The sequence below is a fragment of the Sminthopsis crassicaudata genome, chromosome 4, assembly GCF_048593235.1.
Source record: "Sminthopsis crassicaudata isolate SCR6 chromosome 4, ASM4859323v1, whole genome shotgun sequence".
In the NCBI taxonomy this organism is placed as follows: Eukaryota; Metazoa; Chordata; class Mammalia; order Dasyuromorphia; family Dasyuridae; genus Sminthopsis; species Sminthopsis crassicaudata.
Window position 1 is genome coordinate 410,275,927 of NC_133620.1, and position 16,266 is coordinate 410,292,192.

The 16,266-nt window shown below is 37.3% G+C and overlaps 1 long non-coding RNA gene across 3 annotated transcripts in view; it reads left to right on the plus strand.

Annotated features, from left to right (window-relative positions):
• Positions 1 to 1,832: 1,832 nt before the first annotated feature.
• LOC141539672 (uncharacterized) overlaps positions 1,833 to 16,266 on the plus strand; it is a 227,083-nt gene continuing 212,649 nt past the window's right edge. For all 3 annotated transcript variants that reach the window (XR_012481360.1, XR_012481359.1, XR_012481361.1), the window contains exon 1: positions 1,833 to 2,034. This is a non-coding gene — a long non-coding RNA (uncharacterized LOC141539672). The remainder of the gene's footprint in view (positions 2,035 to 16,266) is intronic.

A 16,266-nucleotide genomic window follows, 5' to 3' on the forward strand; every position in this document is an offset into this window, starting at 1 on the left:
GAAGTATATCGGCCTCCTTGTTCTTTTCTTTTTTAATTAGTCAACAAGAACATGTTGGGCCTTGGCAGCTGCAAAGATAACTTGCATCTCAAAACTTTGGGGCTGCTTTCTGTTAGAGGCCTCTCTATCTCCTCATATTTCATGGCTTTCCCATCAGGCTTGACAGTTATGCATAATGTAATTCTGAAAGATTTCCTGGGTGATGGTCAAGCTATTTTAATCAGTTCCCTGAAATTTTGCTACCTTTGCTCTCCCTCTCTCTGGTGATCTTGTGGCCCCATATTACCTGCCCCTCCCAATTTCACAAACCCTCAAATTCTTAATGATCCTCTGTGTTTTATTTACATAAACATCAGGCAAGAAAGATTAATGATTTGAAATCTACCTTAAATTATAAATAATCTGCTTCCCCTTCCCTATGATTCTTAAGCAGAACAAGAAAGATAATGAATAGAATCAGGGAATTATGGAGCTAATATATTCCTTTTTTTCCAAATTGGTCTATAGAAGACCCTGACAATTGGAAACATGAAAATCTGGCATTGCCCTCTCTTGTGATAGAATATCCATTGTTTATGAAGGAAGGGTATGGGATATGATGAAAAAATTTAAAAATATATAATACTACTTCATATTTATGTGTATGGGGTATTCAGGGAGAACTAACACCCCTCATGTGAAGCTTGCCATGTTTTTTCAAGGTTGCTGATTCTCTTTGGTTTCCAGCTGGTCAGCCAACTCTCACCTGTGGCTCCAAGAATCTGTAGGACCACACTTAGCCGGGTGGTTAAAGCAGACTGAGGGAAACTTAAAGGCTCCTGGTGAGTTAGTTTGGATGCATGTCTGCACCAAGTATGTGAAGGCTTCCCCCAGCAGCATGGGGGGATACGTCATGAAGGCTGCTGAAGCAGGTGCTGTGGAGTTCTTAGAGGAACACCAAGGTCATCCACTACATCCTGGGCCATCGCTGGATATCCTGACTTTGATTATTCTCTGGAAGAAAGAGTGGGGTTGATGGCATCATGCAAATCAGCATCACTTAAATCCAATTGACATAGAGAATCAATCCATTACACTCTTATGTCATTGGTCCTCTTTGAAAATGAAGGACAAATATTATGTGATACATTGGATAGGACAGTAGATCCGGAGTTACAAAGACATGAGTTCAAATACAAGCTTAGGTACTTTCTAGCTCTGTAATCCTAGGCATCCACTTAACCTCCATTTGCCTCAATTTTCTTAATTAAACAACAGGGATTATAATAACCACTATCTCCTAGGATCAAATGAAATAATAATTGTAAAATGCTTAGGATAGTGCACAGCACATAGTAGGTATTTGATAAATTTTCATTCTCTTCTTCCCACCTTTAATTTGTGATACCCTGGTCAAGGCATTTAATATCCATGGACCTTAATTTTTTTACTTGCAAAGAACTGAAAGTATTGAATTAGATGAACCTGAGATCCCTTTCACTAGAGCAGTAACCATATGATCTCAATCCCTTCACATTGCTCTCAAAAAAATCAGGTCAGGGACAAGGAATCTCCTTCAATTTGAGATTTCTTCATATTCTTATTCTTCCCTTCTACAATGTGCATTTGCTACAGCAAATATTTTTACCATCCTTTGGCATACAAGTTTTATCCATTTACTAAAGGATGGTGAGAAAAATTCCTTGGAAGTAGTGCTGTCTTCTCTCCAAGATATGTCACATGTACTGCAAAGTTGCTACCATATGGTAGCCCATAAAGATTCTGCCAAAATCCCTGTGGTTCTCATCAGCACTCCTATCTCCACTGTTTTTTTCATCTCCTGCTGATGGTGGCAGACATGGGAGCGACAGGCAAGCTGCGAAGGGAAGTCAGCAAAATGAAATGATAGCACCCTGGCAGAGTCCTTGTCAATTAAGATGGATCCCCCCACCCAGCTCTGTTCCTTCATTGGGACGTGTGGGCGAGAATGTTCAGGACTGCCATGGAGAGCTGACGCCCAGACCCATTCTACTTTTTTGGACTAAGGGGCAAAAGGTAAGTGACATGTCCCAAGAGATGGATCAGATAGGGGTGGTATTGTCATCCTGCAGACCTCTGGGACTTTTCCATAGTTGGGAAGAAGATGGCAATCTGGATCAATTGTGGATTTCTATAGCATCACGTGGAAAGGGGGAAGAGAGATATAGCAACTCTGGAAGCCATGTTCTGGCAGGTAGAGGGTGAATTGGAGAAATCTTGGCACAAAAAGGGACTTGGATACTCATCTTCTTTGAATTTGTGTTTTGCATTTCCAGGGTTGGTGGGTGAGCTAAGCTGTTTGGAGAAAAAGAAAGAATCTTACAGTTCTAGAAATCCCCTCTATTTTATTTACTCAAGTGAAGAATCACTTCCTTTTACAGATGATCAGGAATGTTTATTGAACTTAAATGATAGCATTTAATCAGAGGTCCCATAGATTCTGCCCTTGTGGAATATATACAGCCAAGCTTGTTGATTTCTAACTGCATATTTTGAGTTAGATTTCCTGGGATTGGTGTACAATTATTAATTATATAGGATCTTTGAAAACTACATGGGAAAGTTGCCTGCCAGGTTAGTGTAGATTTCTATTAGAAACTATACCTGTGTGTCTTGCTAACATAGTTCCAGGAAGGAGATGCTGAAAGAATTATGGCCCATACAACTCATTCCAATATCCTACTGAAGAGATAGGATTTTTAGTCCAATCTTTCCATGTGTGGGCAGTCCAAGTGGGGTTTGTATTTGGGTTCTAACCCCCATTTTCCCTTTATTGTTTCACTATGAACACTCCTCAAGGAGAGATTCACAGAACTTATTGCAAAACCTGAGATAAAAGTTCTTAAGGTTAAGTTACAGATGCTGCTCGTTTCTTGATCAGGTCCATTTCTGGAGAGTTGTCTGACTTTATAGAACTGCCTTTGGAGGGGAGTCAGGGCTTAGTCCTAGCTTTCATGGTCATTGACCTGAACCACCTCTGGCTTGTGATCAACATCGAGGGATGGTGCCTTTGGCTGGGAGGTGGCAGTCTGAATTGTCTGAAAAGCCAGAAGGTCAGATTTTTCTTTCCTTCCTCTATTCTTACTCCTGAATTGGATTTGCTTATTTGAAGAAGCCTTATTTATCTCTATCCTTGGAGGATACAGGAAAAAAGACGACTCCTTGCCTTTTCCATGGCTGTGCAATTCCTTAAAGGACAGAGTTTTTCCTTATCAGATCAGTTATTGTATTTCCAAATATGGCCTGAACAGCATCCTTTATAATTATAGCTTCTGGCTTTCAGCTTAAAGTGATATTTGCCAGTAAAAGCCTGCCAAAAAAAAACTATAAGCAAATAAAAGAGAGCTTACCGTTAAATATTGATTTAAGCTTTGAAACTGGCTCAAAATTTTGTTATACCCGTCCTGATCTCCTTGGCCCCTGGGCATCTGTTTCAATTTGGTCCAATTGAAATGGGGAGGGACAGTGCCAGGCTAACAGCAAGGTGATCCAATATAGGAGGATGAGTTGTATTTGATAAAAAAGAACCAGGCAAAGCTATCTAGAGATCCTGGGGATAGGTGAGTGAGGTTCAGCTGAAATAAGGACTGATGTGCATCTTCCCCCATTCTCTGTGCTGACCCTAACTGAAGCTTTTGCTTGAGATGCTTAAGGAAGTGAAATTGACTTTTGAGAAGATTTGTGCTTTGTTCTGGGGTCTTGCCCATTCTTCTTCTGGACTGGAATGTTGTAACAAGCTTTTCTCCTACCATGGTTGAGGAAGGAGACAATGCAATGAAACTCAATGAGTTTTTTTTTTCTTCAATTTATGGCACTTTCTCCCCTTTTTTAGGTATAAGGAACAGGTCCAAATATAAATTTCTGAGGCTCCCCCTGAACTCAATCTCACTCCCCCACCCCCACTTCAGAATGGGAAACAGTTGAGTTCTCAAAATAGTCTGGAGTTTGGGAAAAGGTTCCAGTTCCCTGATTCATCATAGACATCTGATAGCAGCCCCCAGGGGGAATGAACGTGGGGGGGGGGGGAGAGAGGGTTAAACTCTTTTGAAAATGGGCCACTGATGGAACTGAACTCTGCCGGTGCAAAGTCTCTGAGATCTATTAGTTTTGACAACCTCAGTTACTCTGGTGTTTCTCATCATCTGTAAAGTTAACAAGGGCTGATAAGAGATGATGAGGCAGTGCACAGGGTTTGTATTTCAAGACTCATAAATATTTCACAATACCATTTTCTTACAATCAGATACATTAGTTTGCCAAGTGTAGATGTTGCTGAATATTCACTCAATGTTGGTGTTTAACAAAGGCACTGCAAGGATAAACATTTTAAATCAGGAGATAGATGAGCCATGGGGCTCTGCTGTATAGCCCATATTACTGCCTTTCACATGCATGTTCTAATTTTAGTGAAAGAGTTGAATTTTGACCTCTAGGAGCTGCTGCTGTCTTTCTTTAAAATACATTGTGAGGCTTCATGAAAGAAAAAAAAAAACAACATTGTCTCTCCCTCCCTCCCCATTCTCTCTCCCTTCTTTCTTCCCGGCTCCTTTCTCCTTCCCTTCTCCCTCTCTCTTGGTTTCTATCTCTCTATGTGTGTATGTGTCTGTCTGTCTATCTCTCTCTGTATCGCTCATCTCTCTGTCTCTTTTCCTCTCTGTTTCTGTCTGTCTCTCTTTTTTCTCTCTGTCCCTCCCTCCCTTCTTCTCTCCCTCCTCTCTTTCCCCGTCTCCCTCTCTCTCTCTCCTTGCTCTTTCCGTCCTCCTTTTTCTTTCCTTCCCTCCTCCCCCTCTCTGTCTCTTTCTCTGTATTCTGTCTCTGTCTCTCTCTTCCTCTGTTTCTCTTTTCTCTCCCTCCCTCCCCCTTCTCTCTTTCCCCCCTCCTTACTCCTTCCTTCCCTCTATCTCTGTCTGTCTCTGTCTGTTTCTGTCTCTATTTCTGTGTCTCTGTGTGTCTGTGTGTCTGTGTCTGTGTCAGTGTCTGTCTCTCTTTTTCTTTCCCTCCCTCCTTCCCTCCCATCTATCTCCTGTATTTCTTGCCCCCTTTCTTTCTGTCTTTCCCCCTTCTCTCTCTCTTTCCCCCTTCTCTCTCGCTTTCCTCCTCTCTTTCCTTTTCTCCTCCCTCCCTCCTTCCCCCTCTCTCTGACCCTCCCTCCCTCTCTTATTCCTTCCTCTCTCCCTTCCTTCCTTCTTTCCTTCCTTCCTTCCTTCCTTCCTTCCTTGCTTCCTTGCTTCCTTCCTTCCTTCCTTCCTTCCTTTCCTAATTTTCCAGCTCTTTCCTCTTTCTTCCTTATTCTTTTTCTCCTTTCCTTTTCTTCTTTCTTGTTTTCATTTATCTTTTCCTGTCTTCTCTCCCTCACTCCTTTTTTCCCTTTTCTTCCATCTTTCTCCCTTTCCTCCTTTCAGCTTCCTTTCCTTCTATCTCTTTCCCCTACATTTTCCTTTTCCTACTCTTTCTCCTTCCTTCTTCTTCTGACTGAGATTTTTCCAATTTGGTAGACCAAAAGGTGAGTAAAGGATCATCATTCTGGGTAGGACCACTTTTACTCAGGTTCAGATAAGATAAGCTGCTACTTTCTGAGACTCTCAAAAAACTCAGTAAATTCTTAGCTCCTCTGGAAGTCTTCCCATCTAAAGAGAAACCTGGACAGACAAATAAGACCACTAAGCTGGGCAAGTCTCCTTCCCACTATAATCAGATGGAGTGTGAGGAGATATATCACTTGATTAACAGCTGCAGTATTAATTTCCCTTTTTGGTTGCTTGACTCACAGCAAGAATCATGTCAAGGCAGCAGAGAAGCAATTAAATTGATTTTAATCTTTGTCAGAGAAGATAACATGCCTCTTTCTCTTCTCATTTAAATAATTAAAGTTTCAGTAGGTATTATTTCGAGCTTTAAAGAAATTGGTGTCTTAATGTAATAGAATCCTTGTAATTATATACTTAATGGCTCTTAATAAGTTAATCATGGTTTTTCATTTAAAATGTATTTTTTACTTATTAAACTTTTATTTGCTATGGTGTTACTGCTTTTAAGAATAAGAGAAAAAACAAAAAATAAGATAGATATAAAACAATTCTATCATTCCTCATTATTAATTCCTTCTAACAGTTTTCTACTCTACACTTTCCACCTGACTCACCCTTGCCTTGGACTTTTCTTTTAAGGATTATTCTTGCATGTTTTATGCATAAAACAAAACAAAACTTGTTTTAAGAGTGAAAATCTCATGAATAATGAGCACATTTAATTCATACAGTTTGGGAATGCCACTGTCAAGTTTTGATTTATTAAAGTTTACTCTGTTTCAAAATTGAGGAGAAACAACCCAAACTTTACATATCAGTAAATTGCATGAGGAGGAGTATATGGCTCAGTGAATAGAGAGCTGGTCTCAGATCTGGGAAAGAATGGATTCAAATGCATCTTCTAACAAGTCAGAAACTTTCTAAATGACTCTCTAAAACCATGTTGCAGAGAAGGTGAGGATATGCAGTCGTAATGGGGATTTCCCCATGGAAGTTCCTTATACCGATGTAATTGCAATCCTTGACCAAAAAACATAAAGAAAAACAAAACTCCATGAGAAATAATATTCAACATTCCAAAATAGTTATAATCTTCTTCCAGTAATTTAGATCACAACTCATCTGTGCCTGATTATCCTATATAATTCTTGTTTATATTCTGTGGTACATTCACCACTGGTAGGCAGAGTGGGTTGTTTCATCATACTTCTAAACTTTTTATTTTGTTGATGTTGTATGGTTATCAGTAGAGCATGGAGGCCAATTACCAGCTATCTTTTTTGTGTGTGTGTGTGGTTGTTCCTCTCTTTTTTTCCCCTTATCTGATTATGTAATTTTCTGATGATGTCCTTTGCATTGCAACTCATGAAAATACCGAGAGAAGGCTTAAAAATAATTGATAATGTATTTTTATATTAACTTGATGCATTGTATATATATTTTAATATTTCAAAATGAGGAAACTGAGGTGACACTAAATTATGCTCCCCCCCATGTCTTTATTGACCTTAGATAATTGAGAAGTCTGTGCTATAGTAGAAGAGATGCTGAAATGTAACCTGAAGACATATAACAGTAGCATTTTCATTCTGAATTATTGAAAAACTTGTCTTTTTTTCCTGAACAAGAAAACATGTACTGCTTCTGTCTTTGCTTCCTTCCTTTCCAGAAAGAAATTTTAGGTACATCTAAACTGTCAATAATTGCTGAGAATGTGTAGGGAATTAGGATGGATGGAACAGAATGGAACAGAACTGAGTCCCAAGCTGTAACTATTAAAGAGTAAATGGAGTTTTGCTCCAGGGGACCAAGATAGTAGTGGCAGGGAGCACTTCTGGACTATGGCATTAGGTAACCAGAACACACCCTGACTGTCACCTTTAAGGACTTGTAGCAATAGCACCTTTTTTTTTTTTTTTTTTTTGGAGCATCCCCTTCTCCTACCCTTGTGTGATTGGCTAACTCTCGAGGAGACAGACTTCACTCTCCCTCAGTCAGATTGTCTCTGTGCTGCTACCTCTCAGCTCCTTTGGAATGTCTTCTGTAATCTTCCCTCATCTTTCCATCCCCGACTATCTTTGCTTAAATTAAATAAATATATTTTATGTGGCATAATAAAAAAATTCCCTCTCCCAGCCCTGCTACTCCATCTCCTATCTTAGAAGAATCAGTAATAATAACAAAAAAAAATTACCATAGACCTAAGTAAAGTGACAGGCCCATAGAGTCAGCAGTGTGCATATTGGGAAGGGGCAATGTTAGGATGTAAGAAAAAAATTATGGTGTATATCCTATAGCTAGAAGGGTTATATTCAGGAAATTTTAAACTAATGATAGGTTCCTTAGGAATAGTTCTGAGTCATAAAAATGGAAGTAATTAGGATTAGGGGTAAGAGAGAAGGTAATTTTTCAGCTGGGGTCTGGGCTAGGCCCCAGAATTACATTGACTTCCTTCTTCCTCATCACCTCTCAAAACTGAGTTGATGGAGAAGATTCACTGATATCTTCTGGAACCCTTCAACAAAATAACAATAACCTATCACTGAGTCTATACTGAGTATAGAAGTTGTGGTTAAGAGAAGTGACTGAAGGACCAGGAGATTAAATTACTTGCCTGAGGTCACACAAATAGCAATCACTAAGGCTGATTAGTCATGTCTAATATTCTTTTTAAAATTATTTTTTCCTATTCTTTATTTTAAAAATTTCAATAGTATTTCATTTTTCCAAATCATGTAAAGTTAGTTTTCAACATTTGTTTTTTGTAAGATTTTGTGTTTCAAATTTTTCTCCCTCCATCTCTTATCTCCCCCCTCCCCAAGACAGCATGCAAGCTGATATAGGTTGAATATGCAGACATTCTTTTTAGACACTATTTGAAGTTTTTTTTTTTTTTGACAAAGATACTAGGGTGGTTTGACATTTCCTTCTCCAGATCATTTTACAAAGGAGAAAACTGAGAAAAACAGGGTTAAATGACTTGGTCAGGGTCATACAACTAGTGTCTATGGTCAAATTTGAACTCAGATCTCTTAACTCCAGAGCCGGCATTCTTTCCACCATGCTCATGATAAATAGAGGGCTGCAACACAGAAAAGTCATCATGGTCCAGATTCATCAACCTCCCACATCCTCCTGCTATGAATCACAGGAGGGGAGATGACCTTTTTGGGGAACCAGGGTTCAAGCTATCAATACGTTGCTTAGTTCTGAGAATTATCCTTTTGGTTTTTAAAATAGTAACCAAACCAGGGATGATATTTTTACAAATGAAAAGTATTGGGGAATCTACGCATTATATTGCAATGTCTCCAACAAACTTTCATGATGTCTACTAAAGATGGACTCAGAAGGTGTCTTCATGTTATCATAAGATATACTCTCTCCACATTCTTTTTGTTAAGATTGGGAAACACCTTGTTTTCTAGAGCTAAGGCCCAACATTAAAGCCATATCCTGAGTTTGGCATAAAAACAAACATTTGCACTCACCCTCTGGTAAAAATCAAACAATTATTGTTTTGACCAGCACCAAGTGTTCTCTGAGCTTGAACAAGAACCAGACAGACACCTATGTTCTGATCATGAAGACATACTATGAATCAAACTTGTCTCATTGTGGTTGTTATCCCTCATTATCAGAAATATAGTCTACTGTGTGGTGATAGGTATAAGTGTTGAGATCTGCCTACCCCAAACTGGGTCCCCCTTATTAACAGCAGGGCCCTGACATGTGTCCTTGCTTGCAATCCATTTTCCTCATTTTGAAATTAAACTTTTATTAGATTTCTGACTCTCCATCTTGTAACTTGCTTTTGTTGGCTCTGGATATTCAAGTTAGAGGCTGTTTCAGTCCAGTTGACATAATATCATCCATAAAGTTTCCTCTAACTTCTCTCTTTTTTTTTTAATTTAATTTTATTTATTTTTTATTTTATTTATAATTTTTTCACAGTATATATGCATGAGTATTTTTTTATAATATTATCCCTTGTATTCATTTTTCTAAATTATCCCCTCCCTCCCTCTACTCCCTCCCCTTAATGACAGGTAATCCCATACATTTTACATGTGTTACAATATAACCTAGATACAATATATGTGTGTAAATACCATTTTCTTGTTGCACATTAGGTATTAGATTCCGAAGGTATAAGTAACCTGGGTAGATAGACAGCAGTGCTAACAATTTACATTCACTTCCCAGTGTTCCTTCTCTGGGTGTAGTTATTTCTGTCCATCATTGATCACCTGGAAGTGAGTTGGATCTTCTTTATGTTGAAGATTTCCACTTCCATCAGAATACATCTTCATACAGTATTGAAGTGTATGGCAATCTTCTGGTTCTATTCATTTCACTCAGTATCAGTTGATGTAGGTCTCTCCAAGCCTCTCTGTATTCCTCCTGCTGGTCATTTCTTACAGAGCAATAATATTCCATAACCTTCATATACCATAATTTACCCAACCATTCTACAACTGATGGACATCCATTCATCTTCCAGTTTCTAGCTACAACAAAAAGATCTGCCACAAACATTTTGGCACATACAGGTCCCTTTCCCTTCTTTAGTACTTCCTTGGGATATATAAGCCCAGTAGTAGCACTGCTGGGTCAAAGGGTATGCACATTTTGATAACTTTTTGGGCATAGTTCCAAATTGCTCTCCAGAATGGTTGGATTCTTTCACAACTCCACCAACAATGCATCAGTGTCCCAGTTTCCCCACATCCTCTCCAACATTCATCATTATTTGTTCCTGTCATTTTAGTTAATCTGACAGGTGTGTAGTGGTATCTCAGAGTTGTCTTAATTTGCATTTCTCTGATCAGTAGTGATTTGGAACACTTTTTCATATGAGTGTCCTCTAACTTCTTATTCCTTCCTATTGAAGCTCTATACTACTTTTTTTCTCCCTCAATCCCATTGTTCAACCTTCTGTGATTTTCAGAAGGATACAAGAAGTAGAGATCTCTCAGACCAGTTCTTTGGTAAATGAAAAGGTAAAGGCAATGGAGTCAGTTATTTTGGTAGATATTTTATTTGTAGTGCCTCAGTCAATGAGAAAGATAGAATCTACCTGCAAGCATTAGGAGAGTTGAGTTTAAAATATTTGCTTTCATATCATGATCCTGTCTGAATATAAGGAGTCCAATAATATCTATGAAAAACCTGATTTTTAAAGTACTTCCATAAAAATGTGTGTATAAGCATATCACTAGATATCCTTGTTCTATCTATTACCATAGGTGCAAGAAGTGACATAAAATATCATCCAAGAGATAAATGGCTAGAAAAGGAAACAATTCTGTTATATAGTGAGAATGAGAGATAAAAAAATGGGTAGTCCATGTTTATACAAATAGTATTAAATTACTTATAGGATAACTTCTGTTGTGTTGAATGGACATGCTATAGAGAATTGATAAACTTCTCTATATCTTCTCTATATCTAGACATGTTTTGTCTAGAAGCCTTTGTTTTAGTTTTTTTCTTTGTAAAATGAGGATAATGATCCCTGACCTGTTAATGTCACAGTTTTGATGTATCCTTTAATAATCTGTGATCTCCTCCATGTGGGCTCCCTCCAATGGTACATATTACAACCCAATTTTATCATGCTATGCCCTACTATTCCCATTTCATTGTATCAGTCTCTTTGAATGTCTGGTGGCTTCCAGTGGAGCATCCCAGGATTTGGTGCTAAGACTTATACTAGGTACTGTTTTATCAATGATTTGTATAAATACATAGATAGTATCTTGATCAAAGCTAGAATCACTCAAACTTGGAAGGGACAAACAAGATAGTGAATAGCAGAGCCTAGATTCAAAACAATTGTGAGAAACTAGAACACTGGGCCAAATCTAATAAAATGAAATTCAATAGTAATAAATGCAGTCTTACCTTTGAGTTAAAAAAATCAATCTCAAAACTACAGAATGAGGGATCAAGATGATATGACAGTTTAAAAAAGATTTGGGAGTTTTAGTGCACTGTAAGATCAATATGATTTAGTATTATGATATGGATTCCTTTAATGTATAGGTGGATCTGGATGACCACTGAGGTCCTTTCTAGCTCTGAAAAACTATCACATACACTCTTAAATCTTCTCATCTTCCTAATTTTCCTGTAATGTTGAGGACACCTTTTTTTTGTTTCATTTATCATTTTCATGCAAATGACTTTCAGATCTACTTGTCTAAGTAGACAATGTCTAAACAATGTCTTGACTTCCAATCTAGATGTACCATAGTCATCTTAAACTCAATATGTTCAAAACTGAACTCATCATCTTTTTCTCAAACCCTTCTTTATTCCTAACTTCCTTATTACTGTGAAGTGTGTTCACTGTCCTCCTAGTTATCCAGGTTTGTAACTTGGTGTCATATTTGGTCCCCATACTTTCTCACCTTCCTATGTTCAACTTGTTCTCACGTTCAATTTGTTGTCAACTCTTGTCTATTCTATAATCATAACATCTCTTACATGTCTTTTTTTTTCCTGAAACTTCTGAGACTATGTAGGCCCTTATCACCATACACTATTGTAATACACTGATTACTTATTCCTGTCTTGAGTCTCTTTCCATTTCAGTCATTCTTTATTCAATTATCAAAATTCTGACCATATCACTCTCCTATTCAGTTTATTTCAGTACCTCTCCATCATGTCCAAGATCAAAAATAAAATCTCCTGGTTTTTAAAACCCTTAATAACTTGAGCATGTTCTATTATCCCAGTCTTTTCTTACCTTTTTTCTCTTCATTTATACTGAAACCCAGTGACAAAGACCTTCTCAGTCTTCCTCACCCCTAACATTCTATCTCCTCATTTGAGGCATTTTCATCAACCCGTCTTCATGTCTGAAATTCTCTCTACTTCATTTCCTAGCTCCTTCAACTTTCTGCTAAAAATCAACCAAAAATATCTGGGCAAAATCTGAGAATCTGGGCATGTTTATCATTCTCTTCAAAAATGGTATATTAAAATGAACTCAGTAGAGACTAGGTTGATATGTCATGTCCTTGAAGGAACATCATTATAGAAGCTGTTTTTGGATCCCAGCTCTCTCCTTTCTTTTTTTCCTTAATTACCAGAGTGGAGCAAGTGCAAGCAGCAAGGAAGCATTATCAACTGATAGGTACCAATATATAAGCAGAGTAAAGGGCTTCTCCCACTTACTAACCAGACTTAACAATATAGTATATCTATTTTCTATCTATCATGTATGAGTATACATACATACATATGCATACACATACATGCACATGTAGTAGCAATATATGGTCTGTCAGTAAGGATATTCCCACTTTTTTCTTGAAGCAAATTAAAACTTGAAACAAGTAGAAAAGGATAAGCTTTGTATAACTTCCCTAGTTCTTTGAATTAGTAATACAATAAACACCTACAATAATCTAGGTTCTGCAAGTAGGGAAATATGAAGATTAAATAGGATGTGAACTTTGCCTTCATGGAGGGTAAAGTCTAGCTGAGTATTGTACTCTTTTGGAAAACAGAGGGCTGGAGTGGGAGAAAAGAGGTACAAAATGGGGTTCTTGAATTACATTCATTTAAGTTGATGTCTTTGTATTATCCATATTTTATATGTGTATATATATATGTACATACATATACACGCACAATTCATTCCTGAGTTGGAATGTAAAATCATCACATATTAGAGTCTGGAAACACAGGCGATGGAAGTCTCTCAAGATGATGGGAAGTTGAGAGACAACATGGAGTAGTAAATAGAGTAGTGGACTTGGAGTTAGAAAGTTAAGGAAGGGTTCGGGACCATCCTCAGGTATAGATTAGCTTAGTATGATCCTGACAAGTCACTTATCTTTAATAAACCTATATTTCTTCATCTATAAAATGGGAATGTTAAAAGCACTTAGTCCTATGAGGATTAAATGAAATAATGGATGTAAAATATTTTATAAGTCTTTAAGTACCATGTAAATGTCAGATATTATTATTGTTAGTCTTTAGTAAATCCATGAATTGTAGCGTAATCAGGTTTCTAGTTAATTTTTTGGTGTGAACCATTTTGTATGTGACAATAGAAGCATAGTTCTGGATTTTGCCTGCTGCTTGCAAACTATTTACTTTGCTCTGGTACTAAAGAAAGGGAAAAGGAATGAACTGTGCTCCAAGAATACTTCTCTAATGATATCTGGTTCCAGCCACCATTAAGATCACTTGAAGGTAAGGTCCCTAAGGAAGGGACCTTAGGGGCTATGTAGTACAGCCTCTTTATTTCACATATGAGAGAACTGTGTTTTATGGAGATTAAATGATTTGCTTAAGGTCCTATAGGAAGGAAAGAAAGAAGAAAGTATTAAGTACCTACTGTGTGTCAGGCACTATGCTAAATGCTTTATAAATATTATCTCATTTGATATGATATGGTAGGGGAATTATTATATCCATTTACAGCAGAAGAAAAAAAATCAAGGTAGTAAATGCCTGAGGCTGGATTTGGACACACTTCTAGGCCCAGATCTCTACATTGTACCATGTAGTTGATACTAGTAGAATCAGAGTAGCAAGATTTGAACCTAGACTCATGAATACTGGAGTTAGTGCTTTTTCCATGGTACCATAATGCCGCCATCATAAGCACCCATCACTCCCCTAACCCAGTGGTATATCTCTTAAGACCCCTTCCCATCAGTGGCTCCTCTCACTTCAATCTTTTTTCTTTTGTACTCCACAAGATTATGTTCTATATTTTTCAGGATGATATAGATATACCTAAGGCTGAAATGTTCTAACCTCACTTCAGAATCCAGGGTCTGCTATGATCCAGTTCATAGGATGCTGATACTATCATTTTTACCCTTTCTTAGCCCCTTAATAACTCAATTTCCAGTTTAAAAGGGTGCAGCTTATAAACCGGCAAATACAGCAAGCGACTAATTAGCCAAATTAATGAGGGCTTGTTTACTTGAAGTCCCCAGTGCCCTTGGAACTAGGGATGTTTCCTTATTACAATCTGCAAGTGGTTTCCTCCAATTAATTTTTAACATACGGCTGTTGCCTATTCTCAATAATATGTAATGTCCTAATACTTCAAAGAGCTTTGCAAACATTAACTCATTAATCCTCACAGGGAAGCACAGAGAGGCTGAAACAAAAGGTGCTCATGGTGCTTTTTGTCAACAGGGCTTTGATGGACTGATCTCTTGGTGAGCTTTACAAACTCCAGCCTATTGATCCTGCAGGGGATTAAGAAAGATCAAGTATTAATGTCCATTTCCATGGGGAAAAAGAAGAAAAATAAAGAATAAATATATTAAAGGGTATGTTGTAGATTTTAGGATGGGACAAGATGAGAGAGAGAGAGAGAGAGAGAGAGAGAGAGAGAGAGAGAGAGAGAGAGAGAGAGAGAGAGAGAGAGAAGGAGAGAGAAGAGAAGGGAGATAGATTGGATAGGGAAACAGGATAACAAGGTCTTTGCCAAAGAATGTCAAAATTTAGAGGCTACCAATGACATCATTCAGAGCTACATACATTTTACTCCCTTGGGAGCTGTACCCTCTAGCTCCAAATCTTTACTTCTACTTCTTCAGAAAAACCAATTCTTTATCAGGATAGAAATCTCACATATAGCATTCAAGTGTATGGTTATTTCTCACTCTGGTCACACTTTTGTCCTCTTTGTTCCAGAACAATTTTTTCTGATTATGGCTTTAAATTTTAGATCCTCTGATTCTTCATCTATGGAGGAAGAAAGATTTTGGAGGCAACATAAAGTCTAGACTATTCATGTGCATCACAAAGTAAGGAGGAAAATTTTTTATTCTGAGTCCTCCTGAAATTATTACTACCATACTTTTTTTTAAAAAAAGAAGTTTATTTTTCATTCTTGCTTGAGCTATTTTAATAGTCTCCAAAAAAGGGAAATTTACATGATAATTTTGCTGTATATTTAAAAGGAATAGCATGGTGGATTTGAGGCTTCATGTGCAATCATCTTTTTTGTTGTATTATGTTATGGGAAATAGTTGTTTTGTTCCATAAATAAAAAAAATAAAACTGGTCTCTTTCTATCTCTTTCCTCTCTAAAATTTTCCCCCGTTGTCTTCAGAATAAAATGTAAAGTCCTTAGTTTGGCATTTAATGCCCTTCATAATAAATCTCCTGGTTGCTTTTCTAGTTTTATTTCACAAGAAGAAGTTATGTAATGATTGGAAGCATACTCATTTTGACAGGAGTGGGTCTATAGGCCCCTAGAGAAGGGAAATGACTTTTCTATCATCTTCATGCCAGTAAGTAAATGGAATAGTATGAGAATCTAGAATTAGTGTTTCTAAAAAAGCAAATTTGAATATTAGATGTGTAGTGAATTTGAAAACTCTAAAATTATTCCAATTTATGGTTATCCAGATTAGATTTCTCCTTCAAGGCCCATACTAATTCCTATAATATTTCTAAACTTTTCCTTGGCTGACTGACCAGATTGTAATGATTCCTCCCCCTCCCCCTTTAACTACTCGACAGCTTATTATCTTGACTATTGATTGAGCATTTACTATGTTCTTTGTTTGTTAAATGCATATAACATCTGTACAATTAGATTATAAACTTCATGAGAGCATGATTCATCTTTTATGATGTTTTATATATAGCAAGAATTCTTAATCTAGGATCCATGAGCTTTTTAAAAAATTTGTAACTGTTTATCAATATATTTGTTTTTCTTTAT